Source organism: Musca domestica, unplaced genomic scaffold (assembly GCF_030504385.1).
Source record: "Musca domestica strain aabys unplaced genomic scaffold, Musca_domestica.polishedcontigs.V.1.1 12, whole genome shotgun sequence".
Classification (NCBI taxonomy): Eukaryota; Metazoa; Arthropoda; class Insecta; order Diptera; family Muscidae; genus Musca; species Musca domestica.
This window is the reverse complement of record NW_026712155.1, coordinates 553,515-568,529: the sequence shown is the minus strand read 5'-3', so window position 1 is coordinate 568,529 and position 15,015 is coordinate 553,515.

Here is a 15,015-nt window from a genome sequence, read left to right as displayed (position 1 = left end):
TATTAACCCTCTGTGGAGTACGTATCCCTCTGGGTCTCGACGCTTTAGATTTTCGAAAGACTTCTTTTTCCCTCTTATTAACCCTCCGAGGAGTCCGTATCCCCTGGGACCCGTAGCTAATACCCCTGTAAGGCCTTATTTTGAACTTAAATCCATCGAAGGGTCCGGTGCCCCGTGGACCCCTGTCGCTAATACTCTCGTTAGCCCTTGTCTTTTGGACTTTAACCCTCTGCGGAGTCCATAAGCCGCAGGGTCCCCCCGATCTTGCTGGCTTTGCCTATCGTTGGCTTCGCCTATTGAGTCGGAAGAGTGAATCTGGAGTACTTATCCAGGTCTCCGTCGAATATTGTTGGAAAAAGGGAAGATACCAAGAACTCCGGAGACGACACCAGAGCCCTCATTGGCCATATCAACGGGAGTACTGATCCAGGTCTCCTGCGATTACGGGAACGGAAGAAGGAGCCAGTCAGCTAGAGGATTTATCCAGGACATCTCTAACGTAGGAAGAGAAGACAACCCGTACGGAGATTCTACTTCATAGATGCAACATAGAGTTTTATAATCAGCACCATATCCGCCAATAAAGCCACAATTTGACTAAAAACCAAAACCAAACTGTGTTATCACTCTCTCGGTCACTCAATATAAATTTCTGTGACGAACTCCGGCCCCTTGCAAGCTTACCCCAGCAACCGGAGGAAACTCGTCGTTACAAGGTAAACCGACATAAATATATTGTTTGAGTTTGAGACAACAACGCAGGCAACATTATTCCATTGCTCAGTAGTCCAATGCAAAAGGAAAAAAGGTTCATTCTAAATATTGCACAAAATATTGCAGCACAAGTGGGATTTGCACTTCGACAGCTACTAAACCGCCATAACTCAGGAGAGTAACGAAAGCAGTTCTAATGTCTATATGTGCCAATGTCTAATAATCGAACGATATATCTATCAGTTAATAGGAGCATGCGATACCAAATTCCGTGTAAAATGTGGCTTAAATCATTCATTAACAAATATCGGGTGGTACCAATATAACAGGGCAGAACGAAAACCCATGTCGTAGACAACTGAACGAAATGCTCCGTTATATGGGAACTATATGAAAACAATGATCTGCCACATGCCAACATTCGCAAATGTCCGTTGGAAATACTTTCGAATATATGGAGTCAATACCACTACCTGGACCTATATGAATAGTTCTTCGAAAGATCGATTTCTGGCCACTTGGAACAGAAACCAAATCGATTAAACTTATGGTTAAGCTCCCAATACATTACATTAACTCTTACGGTACAAAAATAAGCGCTATAGAGATTCGTGAACCTATATGGCCCAGTAGGTTTGCTTAAAATGTTATCACCGACCTTCACAATTTTCAAGTCCCAAAAATAAATATCGGGATAAATTTGTCAACAAGCCTCGTACGCATAAATACTTATCAACTTCGCTCATTCGGAAACACGTGAAACTCCTTTCCATACACTCCTCATCAATTCACAGTTTTGCGATGTTCTACTGTAAGGTCTAGGAAAGGCGGGGGGAAACTGTCGGTGGACTTTTTTTAGATGGAAATGAGGAACTGAACGCACAGGCGTGTATTGCTTTTTGACAAACAACTGACATCCATCAAAGTCAGTTCACAGATTCATCTAGGGATCATTTCTCTCCTTTTCGCCCACTCGTAGCCCCCAAGCTTCCCTCATCCTCTCGCTGAGCCTCATAATGTAATGTGGCAATCATTGGCTGGGGGGAAACTAGAAGAATTGAAAACCATCTGAAAACTAACAGCACTCAACTGCCAAAACAAAAGTACAGAGAAAATGAAAAAATGCAGAACTTTAAACCAGAAATCTCTCCACTTCATACGGCTACAAGCATCACATTCACATGTTGCCTGCTGACGATTAATGGCTTCCAGATGTGCGACGAATATGATGTAAAGTCCGGCCGGTTGAAGGGACCAACGCTGTTGCCACTTATAGTATTTTCTTCTGTGAACATTTTAATAACTTTGTCGTCTTGTGGCCCGAACCAGCAACACAACTAAACGGAAAACGCAATGCAAAAATTGTCAATAAAATGGGCAGTGTGAAATGATTAACAATTACGATAATTTCCCCAGACTAGCCATATTCGTCCGGCAGTGTGAACTTGACACATTGACATTTCCATCAAACTTTGATCAAATGATCATTTCAAAGGTAAAACAACGCATATATCGTATAAAGCGAGGGGAGTACCCATTTGTATCCCACTCTTAGTGATAAAAATTTAAAATTAAAAATTTGTACTTTCCTAAAATGGAAAATGAGTCCCCGATTTTCCTTAAACTTCACACGTGGCAATATTTTTGTTAACATTAGAACTAAAACGATTATGCATACTTATGATCTCCAGCATACAGTGAAGGGTATATTATTCGATTTAACCACGACACTGTGTTTGTTAAAATTATAACAGACCCTACGATAGTTGCTGTAAAGCTCTTAAATTTTCCACAATAGTTGGAATTGTATCTATGATGAATAGTCCACGCTGAGGCATAGACCACATACAGTTGTGCCTCCCGATTTTCGGCTATTTAACCAACCAGTTGTTTTTTCTCGTAACTACGTTTCTATAAATCATACACAAATTTTGATAAAGCTACTACATACCTTTTGATGACTATCGGCATACAGAAGAAGATTTCCGCCTTAATCGGATGCAATTTGATATTTTCATCGCAAAAAGTTTCTAAAAAGATCCAGTATCTGATATTTGCCCCCAAATAACGGTACACACTGAACTGAACAAACGTCATTTCAAGAGCTTCTGTCGTAATAGTGGCACCGGTTGTTTTAAGTTATTTTTAAAATTTTGGTCGAAGTGGTTGCGATTTTATACTTTGATATGTAACGTCCTTGCATAAATTACTCAATATAACGACCAGCCAGCCAATTGATGGTCTTGCCAACACTTTTCAACTCAATTGTCTGAAATTCAGTTTTTTGCAGGTTTTGATCTGAGATCGAGCAAATAATTTCACACTACATTCAATCCATAAACTTAACAAAAAAAAAAAAAATAACAAAGCATTTAATTTCAAAAAGTCCTCGAAATACAGTTTTTTGTGCTAACTAAAGCCCTAAACGAAATGTATTGCAAGTTCTATCAGAATCAGATAGACAACAGCAGCACAATATAGTTTCCGTCATTCGCAAGGTCATATCGATCCTTGACACTGCGTGGATTACTTTGGCGGTTCGTTTTGGTATATTTTACTCTTGGCTGCAATGTGAACTACTGTCGCCATCGATTACTGATTGTCAAATTGAGTCAATTTACGATCCAACGGTTTATTCTGACCCGGATCGTCTTTTCAGACAGTTATAGCTTTTTCAAAGATCAACAACATAGTCCATGTTATATAGAATTATAATTGTCCTATCTATGAGATTTCCTGGAAAACTAGTTACAGCACGAAGCGTTTCGATATGCCTGAACTGTCCACATCTTGTGTTGGGTTTGCTTTTGCACTCAAGACTAAAAGCGTATTATTATTTATGGATATCCGCAGTGGTCACTATTTAGACTGCATTTTCTGCATTCCATTAAGCAAAATGAGCGGTGGTTTCCTTGTGCTCCTGTGGATTCGTTGGTGCACCGCACAAAATGCGAAACTCGGCCTAGGATAGCCCAGCATGCCACAGCAGGTTGTTACTTGCCGTGCTTTCTTTCTATCCTTCACGTGTATGGCTTTCAACAAATGTAACAGAGTGCCCTTCCCACTCTCCGTAAGCCATGTGCAATGGAGCACAGCCACCCAAGGACACGATACGAAAGTCCAAAAAGAAGAAGAACAACACCAACGGCAACAGCAGCATAATTGTGTTCGTTTTTCTTCTCTCAGTACGGCGATAATGAAGTGTGAATTTGTTAGTCCCATTGCTCTCTGTCGTGCAGAATGCATTCGTCCTAACACTACCGAAATGACCAGTAGGTGAGAGTGGTGGTCAGAGAGCGAGATTATGTTGGCCACAAGGCCACTTTGTTTGAAACAATACATTTGCGACGACAGGCAAGGTCACTGGAACACAGTGCATTATTTTCGCATTCTGGCTCTTCTTTGCAGCTGGACTAAATCGAAAAAGCAGTTGAAGAAGAAACGCTACAAAGAAGAACGCCGACGAATCGTGTATGTAAATGTCTGTGCGACATGGTATGGTTCTAATTGACGACAGTGGGATGGTCGTAGCTAAATTGATTTTTATTGAATGACAAATATAAATATTGTTGTGGGTAATTATTGAATTAAGATCTCCCATCTTCCACTGGGAACATTTCCACTCGATACAAATATTTTCATCATCAGTTGATAAACAATCTTGACATTCGGATAAGGATGCTATTTCTCACCTAATTAAAAGTAAGCAGCGGGTAGTCTTGCATCTGAGATGTGAACGATGGAATACCCTGGCAAGAGATGGCCCATGAAGGCCCCAAACAATGGAAAGATGTTGCTGCAACAAATTTGTCTCGCCTGACAATTACATGTCATTTGTTAGTGTCACTTTGTACAATGTTATCGTGATCGAGCATCGATCGAATATCTCTGACTCACATAATCCAAATTAAACACACACACACACACGTACATGTATTTGAGGCACTCGGACAGACATACCCCTATGCTCTGCAAACAGATAGCTGGACGACTGACATACACACTTCATCTGAAGACACTATTAGTTCCATTTGTTTACTGTGGTGCTGGTGCTGGTGGTGGTGAGTGATGGCTGCTTAAATTGCTCCGTCCACCATTGGCCCAAGTGCCGAATGATGGATTTGTTCAACGCAGTTCAATACTCGAAAACAAAAGAAACAGAAACCGAACTTTATTGTTGTTATTAAAGTCCGAAGAAGATGCCATTCACTGTTTGTTTGAATAAAACTCTCATTTCGATAAATTATAAAAATTGAGAAAACAAATGAGAAATTGAATTCTAGACGGGATCAATGCAGAAGATCCGAACACAATGCCAGGATTAAGATGAATTTCACTTTTTCCAACAATCAGAAGAACACATTTATCATTGATTTCTGATGAATGATGAGAAATGCTTTTGAGGTGTTACAAAAATCAACGAATGCTTCTTTGTCTCGTTTTGTTTCGGTTGGGAATTTCGAGAGATGAAAAAAGTGATTTCTGTAGTATTTACACATCGAATTTACACATCGAATTACATTCATGACACATGTGGTGGAGTACCGAATTGTTTCAATCGATAAGTAAAGTTGCCACTCATATCCAAAGTAATTCTCCACGAGAATTCTATGAAATTAAGTCTGCCTATTTAGAAACAGTTAAAACAACGGACAAGGTCGGGCGGGGTGTAATTCCGTACAACACCAAATCTGTGCACAAAAAGCAATGCAAATAAGCTGCTGTTACAGTATCCATAGTGTCGGAACATCTACGATGATTAAATATGGGAGAGAAATCACTTTGAATTTATAACAGCGGTCGATTCCCATTAGGCTTGTTATTGTCAGTAATCTAGACGATGTATTTAACCTTGGCTCTTTTTTAGTTATTACTGGCCATAAGATAAATGCTTATCTTAACCGATTTCTAGTATCAGCTTCCACGACAAAAACAGAGATATTCGTAATTACAAATAATAAAAGGAGACAAGCAGGAAAATGTAGAGAGCTTAACACGTTTTGCAATGCTACTATATCAGATATGGTAGAAGTTCATCGTTGTGTTCCCAGGGATCTTTTTTTGCCCTCACATTTAGATAACATATTTATGTACGATGCCACCCAAGTGACACAGTCTCTGGGTGTGTTCTATATGCTGATGATTCCTTAATAAACGCTCATGAATCACCAAATATAGCATTGCCCACAGAGAAATATCATTTGCGAAGAGTTCCACAACTTCATCACAATTGAGGTATAAAAACAAGTTAAAAATTATCAGTCGATATTGCCGAAAGCTGTATACCCTCAGCCTTGCGTTATAAGTATTCCAATTTATGACCCCGTATGGGGGAGGTTCCAAAGGTGTGGGATCCAATATGGTCCATTTCGTATCTGACCTAAGTCTGATGATAGTATTACAACGTGCCAAATTTGGACTATATTCTACTTCCTTCAGATTTTATGAGATATGTGATAATACCATTTCACTTAATGTAATACTGATGAAAATATTGTTAAGTGCCAAATCTAAAGAAAATCGAACATTTATTTCCATTTTTATGCGAATAAATGAACGGGTAGGCCGATATATCCCATTTTCACACCGTATCATGTGTTAGTATAAATATTGAGATGTGCGAAGTTTAGAAGGAGCATTTTGGTTACTCACAATTGTTACCTCTTTGTAGGGGAGATATCAGAAGGAGTGGACCGATAAATCCCATCTTTACGCCAAATTTTGTGTTAGTGGAAATATTGGGATATATGAAATATAAAGAGAATCGGATGCTCAATTCGAATTTTTATGAGCTTCACGGCTATCAAAATATAGACCCGTTGTGGGGGAGGTACCAGAAAGATTATTTCAATTGTTTTTTTCAAATGTTTACCCTTTGTGGGGAAGGTACTTGATAGTGTGGACCGATATTGTCCATTTTCGCACCTGACTGAGCACGAACAATAATTTGGGGATTTGCAAAGTTGGCACAAAATCGAATGATCCATTCTCTTTCTATGAGATAAATTATTTTCTTTAAAAATTTGGACCTTATGTTGGGGAGGTACCATAAGGAATGGATCGATGTTGCCCATATCCGAACTCGATCTAAGTTTGACTATAATATTACGATGTACCAAATTTGAAGCAATTCGGATACTCCCTTCGAGCGCACCAGCCGGACAGACGGACCGACATCCCTAGATCAACTCCAAATGTCCTGAAATGGACTTGTTCTAAAGAGACCTAGGGTCGAAAACCGTTATTTCGATTATTCGCGCTTTGGACGTATCAAATTATATATACACCTTCTTTAGACATATGGCTGAGGGTATAATAATGCATCTTAAACTGAAGCTATAGGCATTAGGAAAGCGACAAATCAATATAAACTAATTGTACTTCCAAGGAGCAAAAAAAAAAACGAAAAAATGAATAAAGTTAATTGTTAACTCTAAGTAACGCAGTTAAATACTTAGGAATTCGTTTTAATAATCTTCACAAATTGAACGAAGATGCAAGGCATGTTTTAAAGAAAGCCTATAGTGTTATGATGATGGGTGCGACTTATGATGGTGGGTGCAAAAAAGGAAAGGAGTTTGGCTGAAATCATTCTGCCCTCAATAATGTGGTGGAGGTGGACAATACTAAGTACTATGCACTATCTCCTAAATATTGCAAATATGTGAGCATGTATTGACATTTTTCCATGGGTATTTATTTCTTTTTAGAAATTACTACCGATTCATAATTTACAATAGCATTTGCATCACTTATATAAGCCTAATCTGGAATTATTATACTTTTAAAATAACGGTGCAATAACGCTCTGCGGGTCAGCTAGATTTATATAATAATATTTTCAAAATTGCAATAGTCTTTAGAGTTTTAACGTATAATTACTATTTTTCCTTCCTGCACCCAAGATCCCAAGGACGTCCAAAATATTGAATTGTTCCAATAACGTATCTATTACAGATAAATATCCGTCCAACTGAACTCGGAGCGGGATTGGTGCTGGTAAATTGTAATACTGCGAGGGTTGGGTACAAGCCGACATCAATAACGGTAACGGACACATTGAAGATCCAAGATCAAATGGGGGCATTGAAACTAATCCGATCAATTCCATGTTCCATTACCTTCGATCATATCCTATTAACAAAGCCAAACACACACAGCCCTAATGCACAACTGCACGCACAGTACATATGTTGGGTATGACTAAGTCTTTTTTTTTTTGGACAGCAAATTGAATTGTCATTGTGGAATGAACCGTATCAAACGAATTTTCATTTTCCAAGAAGTCTAAAGCAGGCTATTGTTGTGGAAAAACGGCGAAGATAGCTGACTATTCACGCTCTAATGACTAATTATGGACAAAGTCATCAATGTGCGGTCATTAAAGAATCTCATGCTGTAGTGACTTGCCTTAAGGGTCCAAGTCTATATTTGTGTGTGTGTGTGAGTGTCACACAACATATTTCCTTGGTCAGAGGCAATTTATGATTTAAGATAAAACAACAAAGGTGGCAGCAACTGCATTTCAAATTGTGGCGAATCTAAAATAAACACCTTACCAAGGTCGCAATTTACACTTCTGCCAACGACCTTGGCCGTGTTGGTCATGTTGCGTTAAAACCAAATCCTTGCCAGAGAATATCCTTGAGGCACAACCGAACATAAATTCATTATTGCCGGTTAGAAAGGCCTGACGAGTTCCAGGGTCAGTCGAATTGAAATTCGATGTAAGTTGTGGCCAGACCTGGGTCCATTGCCGTCGAAATACCCAAATAAAAATGTCTTTGTTGTCATTTGATTTATTGGCTTTCATCAATTCCAGGCAGAACAGACACATGCATGCCTGTTTGTGTGTTTTTAATGTCGTTTCTGAGAAGTTTATGGGGTGCGGTGCGGGGAGCATTCCAAATGAAACTGTCATAAAGTTAAAACTAATTAAATTTTTTGTCTTTATTGTCTGCTTTTGAACAGAAAGAGTTTCCACAGGGATTATGTCCACAAGCTCCAGCGAGCAGAGGATCTATCTGCTCGTCATCGCTGTTGACTGAACACGCAATCTTCTGAACAAGTTCTGTTGTCAGATAGTTTATGAGCTGTCATCTCTTTAGGATGGTGGTAATTATAATCATTATTTCAGTCTTCTTTCTTTTTTCTGATCTGTAATAAAATTAGGTAAAGAGAGGACCCAACTGAATTGACTTGTGTACTAGACAGTCGCACGCATACATAGCCAGTTGCATGTCGAAGCCAGATTGGGAATAGTTGGTGTTCATACACGCCCGTTCGTTCATCTCTGCAGAGAGGCGCCACTCACCCCATCAATTCGCCCACTTCAAGATGCTGGCGATGAAAGCTATGCAACTAATCGGAGCATTGATGATGGAAACGGAACAGCACACTTGGCATGCAAATAGGCCGCCACCTATTGTAATAGTTGCGGCTGGAATGCAAGAGTGCTGTTCCGCTTGCCGTTTATGGCATTCCTCCATGTGACCAAATGTGTGCGTTTGTACACACGTCCACTGAAATCCTTAACCCTTGAAATACAATACAGCTTTGCAATTGCATTAAGTAAAAAAACGGTAGCGAAAAGTAGCACTTGTAAAAATATGTCTGTGATTTTATCTGCCAAAGTAGGTGGTACCCATTGCAAGCTTCAAATACCAACGTTCCTTGCAAATGTGTGTAAAATCATTTTAAAAATTATTTTTAAAAGGTTCCCCTATATGGGTCCTATCTGCTTTCTGTATACTGGGCCGCATTCTATTCATTGCAGATGTACAGCCGATTCGGTTGAAAAAATTGGCTATAATTCGAATTTTTCCTTTAATTAGGCGATACGAAAAGATGGAAAGACCTCACTTTACCATTGGGAAAAGACAAGAGATCTCATCAACATAATTTTTATTAAATCCTTCTATAGAGAGGCGTCCGATTTGGTAGGCAAATATCGAACTGTAGTTTGCACCTATGTATATATAAACCTCAAAACTCAATTTGCCAAAACGAAATATATTTCCAAAGGTTCAATTCTTCTTTCCAACAAAGATATCCATTTTCCCTCCACCGGGCACATTTTTCTTTGTGAAAGCAATTCTTAAGACGACTTTGAACGAACTGTTGTAAAATAAATAAAATTAAAACCCTAAAACATTTGGAAAACAATCGAACTAAAACGCAAAGCTGTCGTTTGATGTTGGCCGAAATGAAAGTCAATATTGTGTCGCATTCCTTTGACCGGATTGCTGAGCACTGAGTTGAATTGGTGGGAACGGAATCTAAGGAAACACACTAGCTATTGACAACTACCGCAATAATTTGCAATGTCACCCAATGCCATGATGGCGATCTTCATCGACCGCATTGACAAACCCAAGATTGGGGACAAAGTCGTCCGACAGTCAGGTCGATGCATTGTTCTTCGATTAGCACAATTGCTCAGTGGCAACCAAGCGTTAAAGAGGAGAGCTGCACAAAGGCTGCCTTCGTCCTTTGTAAGAGGGACTGAACAATGCCCAAAAGAACTACAAATCAAAGATGACGACCGAATTCAATGCGAGAGAGCTACACTGCCGAGCATGGCAACGGAATAGATGCTCAAATAATTGCTCGGGGCTTAGAACAATGCTGATGTGGTTGGTTGGTAGTGGTGGTTCATTTGTGTCATTTCCTACCATTTCCATTTGGTGACAATGACGGCTACCTGGCAATCGAAGACCTTCTAAGTCTTCTTCTTCTACCCTCAGTCAATCTTAAGATTGGAAGAGGGCGAAATTAGCTGATTGTCAACTTCTTAATTTGGAGGATGGATGGATGAATGTGGGATGAATACCTACTGAGATCCTGTGTATGCGGCTTCTTTTACTGGTCGGATCTTAAGGTATTAACTTGTTTTATGACAGAATGTCACCAACATCAGTGATCCACACCGCCAGTTACACAATGCAAAGCATTTTCATTTTTCATTTCGGATCTTTAATCTCGGCCGATAGTCTAGGCCCAGGCACCGATTGATCTTGCCGCCGCACTTTGTAAAACACAAACCTTGTGCTGCCTACCTCCGGTTATGGTGGTGTTAAGTGAGAATAATTTTTTACCAGTTAAAGGATTGTGGTGTGACCACGACCTGTCTTTGGCGTGGAATCATTTGTCATCGTAATTAAGTGTGTTATTTTCGATAGGCGGTGTCAGTTCTGGAATTGGGCACGTCATCTCCCCACAACAGCGGACAACTTAATTTGGAATAATTAATGTTTCAGAGTTTTTGTACTTAATTAAGAAGTGAGTGTAGCCAGATGTCCGGCCATGAGGGTGATTAGCAGCGACAAAAGGGAACCGTATGTGGCACAGTATGTTACCACAAGGGCCTCACGTAGTCCACGTAGTGATTAAATTCCATCACAGGAGCAAAGTGGGTTAAGCTCACTCAAAGTAACTAACTAACTAACCCTTTTAACTTTTGATTTGAAGCAGTGTAATTTTTGTGGGAGTTACAAGACTACTTCGGGGGAACCATTTTCATTAGATTTGTTTGAAATTTGTATGATTGGCATTATACCCGGTCAATGGAGGCCAAAGGATGAAACCAAGGCATACAAACAATACGATGTGTTTCGGACACTGCCTTCGGTCTGAAAGGTTTCGAACTTGAATTTCGATTAAGCCCATTCATAGCCTTAAAACTCCAATAACATCTAAGCACATTCAAAGGATGTGTCGGAAGAGTGCGTCGATATAATCCAACTTCTTATCGGATCTTACTTGGTGTATTGTAATGTGTGGTCCCCATCGTAGGATGTGAGATTCATGACCTATCAGATCTTAATTCTTTTTGGTAGAGTTAGCAAAGGGAATAAAATATTCAACTTTGGTGTCTGTCCTATGTTTAATCCAAACATAACGATATGCGAAGTAGATATAAGGCTTAAAATTAGATAATATTTCGATATTAGATTAGATATTATTTTACGAGGGTTATGACTTTTCAATACACCTTCTTGTTATATACATTTTCCTTATTTTTTTTTTTTTAAATTTTGAACCATTTGTGGTTGAGGCACAGGAAAGACTGGACATTTCGATGTCCGAGGTTTGGGCAACTTTGAGACATTGGGTTTAAGACCGTTATTGTGATACTCGGGACAAAAAAGTATTTTATATGGATGTGGTTATGGTTTCCATCTATTCAGAGCCTTGTACTTGAGGTCCATATGCTGAGATGCTTTATTTCTCAATTTATTCTAACAACAAAGACTAGTAGATTTGCGTCGCATACACCTTTTTTTGGATATTTCATAAAAATATTGGCGCAGCCGGATATCGGGGTATCACTCCCAGCAAATTAATTGTATCACTGACCAAAGCCATCATGGGACAAAGCCACGGAAGCCGGGAGCAAACAATTACTTTTCCAAACAATTTGTTTATATATTTAAGTGCCGGAATAAATCCTTCTGAGTTATTGTTCATTTCATCGTCCGTGTTCATGTGTGCAGCTTAAAAACATAATCCTGCATGTGACATATACAAATATGATCCTTACACTCTGACGCACATCCGAATCCAACCGAAAATGAAGGACACTGAATTTACATGTTAACCTAAATTTATCCTTTTAACCAGAACACACCTTGAATTTGTTGTAACAAATAGAGTGGGTTTGTGTATTCGTAGTGTGTTCAAAACCTATGAATACATGCATGCCACACACATACATACATATGCATACATTCATACATTCATACGAGTGTACATGTGACAATATGTATGACTCTATTGTAATTCGGACGTTTGCTGGTAAACGGCTATTCACTCGCTGAATATATGAATTTTCATACGGTCCGCTTATCCTTGAATTGTTGTTGAATGATGATGATGGAATGAATCTCTTTCGTGTTGTTGGTGCAAACTGAGTTTGAATGACAACAAATTCGTACAAGTATAGTAATTAATAATGGCAAGGGATAATCCCGATGTTTGTCACTGAATACAACCAACTGGTCACAGCCATTTTTCTGGTGGTGGTTGGAGGAGGACCTTGTAAAAGGTTGGTAATCTAAATCAAATATGCATATTTCGGTTTCTTTTTTTTTTTTCAAAATCAGTAGTGTCAGCTGAAACAACTTCAAAACATTCAATATGCCCCAGTCTGTAAGGATCGCAGATCTATTGTGGGTTTTTTACAAACAGAGGCAGAGCAATATCCTGTAAATACCACGAATGGAACAAAGCCATTGTGAGGTACATTTCTTAAAGCACTTGGCGACACTTATGTACGTAGCAATGAGATGCCCTTCATGTTATCATTTCAAAATATGGCATAAGACATATATTCACCATACACCCATGCGAACAAATATATATCTATCTGTGGGTATACCCATGTTAGAAAAATATGCAGGAGCATGCAGTTCCGGAATTACCTACATTAAATGCAATCGCCGTCTCCGTGTCGTAGTGCCTGTTTGTAGGCACTAAGTGTTGTTGCCTATCCTAATACTGCGTTTGCTTTTGTAGCTTTGCAGACCGACCGGTAAGCCTCATGGACTAACTAGAATGTTCAAGTGTTAGATGACATGTGATAAATCCTGGCCAGCATTGTCTCCGCCAGGGGTACCCAACTACATGTAGAGTATGTATAGTCCTTGGATATCTACATATTCACACGCCTGGCCTTGTACACGTGCATTATTAAATACAATGTTATTGTTATCCTTTTCACTTGAATTTACATTTTAGTTGGAAACTACACAGGATGTGTGCTCACATTCGCTCTCAAACAACGAACAAAAATCAAACAATAACAACGAGAAAAGCAAATATTTAAATGCGAAATGGGAAGGTGCGAGCGGTGATGTCCCCACGGCGAGATCTGACACTGGTTCACACCTTGGCCGCAGTAACACCACAATCAGTTACCTCTTCATAATGCAATCTGGGCTAAGGGAGCTACTTTCCCTTGCATGCTGGCCTATTAGACTGTCTTTACGAAGCAAGACTACTCTCCCCGCCTGCGTAGGAAGTTGCAGCATGTTAAGGGTGTTTTGCACTTGTTTTTCGGCCATAGCTTTACAGGAGTCGAATTAAAATTGATTTCTCATGTCGATCGCTGCCTTTGTACGGCTCGTAAATTGTTATTTTTTAATTTCGTTTTGTTGTAATTCGGAAACGAGCCTGACGACTCGGCTGGCAAATGAACAGTAACGCCATGTAACGAACCTTAGGGGTGGGAGCGTCCCTAAGGGGGAGTGAGGTTGGTAGATTGCTTTATTTTTGCAGTGCATCTTGCGCTGAGTAAATGTGTTGGTGGTTAGTTATCACTTGGGAGTGTGTGGGTGCGTAGACGCTTCCTTTCAGGGGAGATTTTAGTCACAGTAATAAATCTGATGGCAAACTCTGCTACGAAACTTTCATCGCGATTCGGTTAGCAACCAACAATGAATTTTCAACTTGGTTTTTGTATTTAAGATGTAATTGCCGAGGCATAAGTTGTTTTCTTTTTTTTTTTTTAATTAACACCATGCCACTGTGCTTTGTTGTTGTCATCCTTGTTGCAAACGAAAACAAATCTGTCGTTTTCAAAATAAACAACACTTGTATCGAGGTGATAGTGAAATTGTTTCGAAAACAGAATGAACGAACTGACACCGAACTGTTTGTTGCAAGATGCTAGACAGGGCGAACGAACGCCAAACATTATCTGGAATATATCTCATCCGATATGAAGCCCAGAGAACTCTCTGCGTTGGAAAGTGTTGAAATCCATTGATAAGTTATTGGAAACAAAAGCAGAATAAATGGATATGAATTGGCCTGCTAAATGCTGTTTAATACGTTTTCCTTGGCCTTTTTTGTGGTGTCGGTTCACACTTTGGAAAATAAACAAATTAAGGCGATCGCACATGCGGAGCACACAAATTACCAGTGCAAGAGAGGTGTTATATGATATATGTACATGCATATGTATGAATGCATGTAGCTGATAACAAATTGGAAGAGAAGAAAACAAAACACTCATCTTATTACGTTGGGGCATTCATTGAATGAAACGTCTAAGCACAGCACAGCCAGCCACCACCCAGATACATGTTGGGGGCCATTCCCACAGCCAGGCATACGAACATATGTACATGTTGCCTAAACATGTTTCTACAGTTCATTCGCGAAATGAACTCCTCTTATTTTGGGGAGCGAGTCGTTCTGGCTTTTATTGGGGACTCTCTCAGAAACAGCTGTAGTGTTCTCAGTTCTTATGAATGTTGGAGGAAATACTGAATGGGAATGCAAACATTTGCATGACTG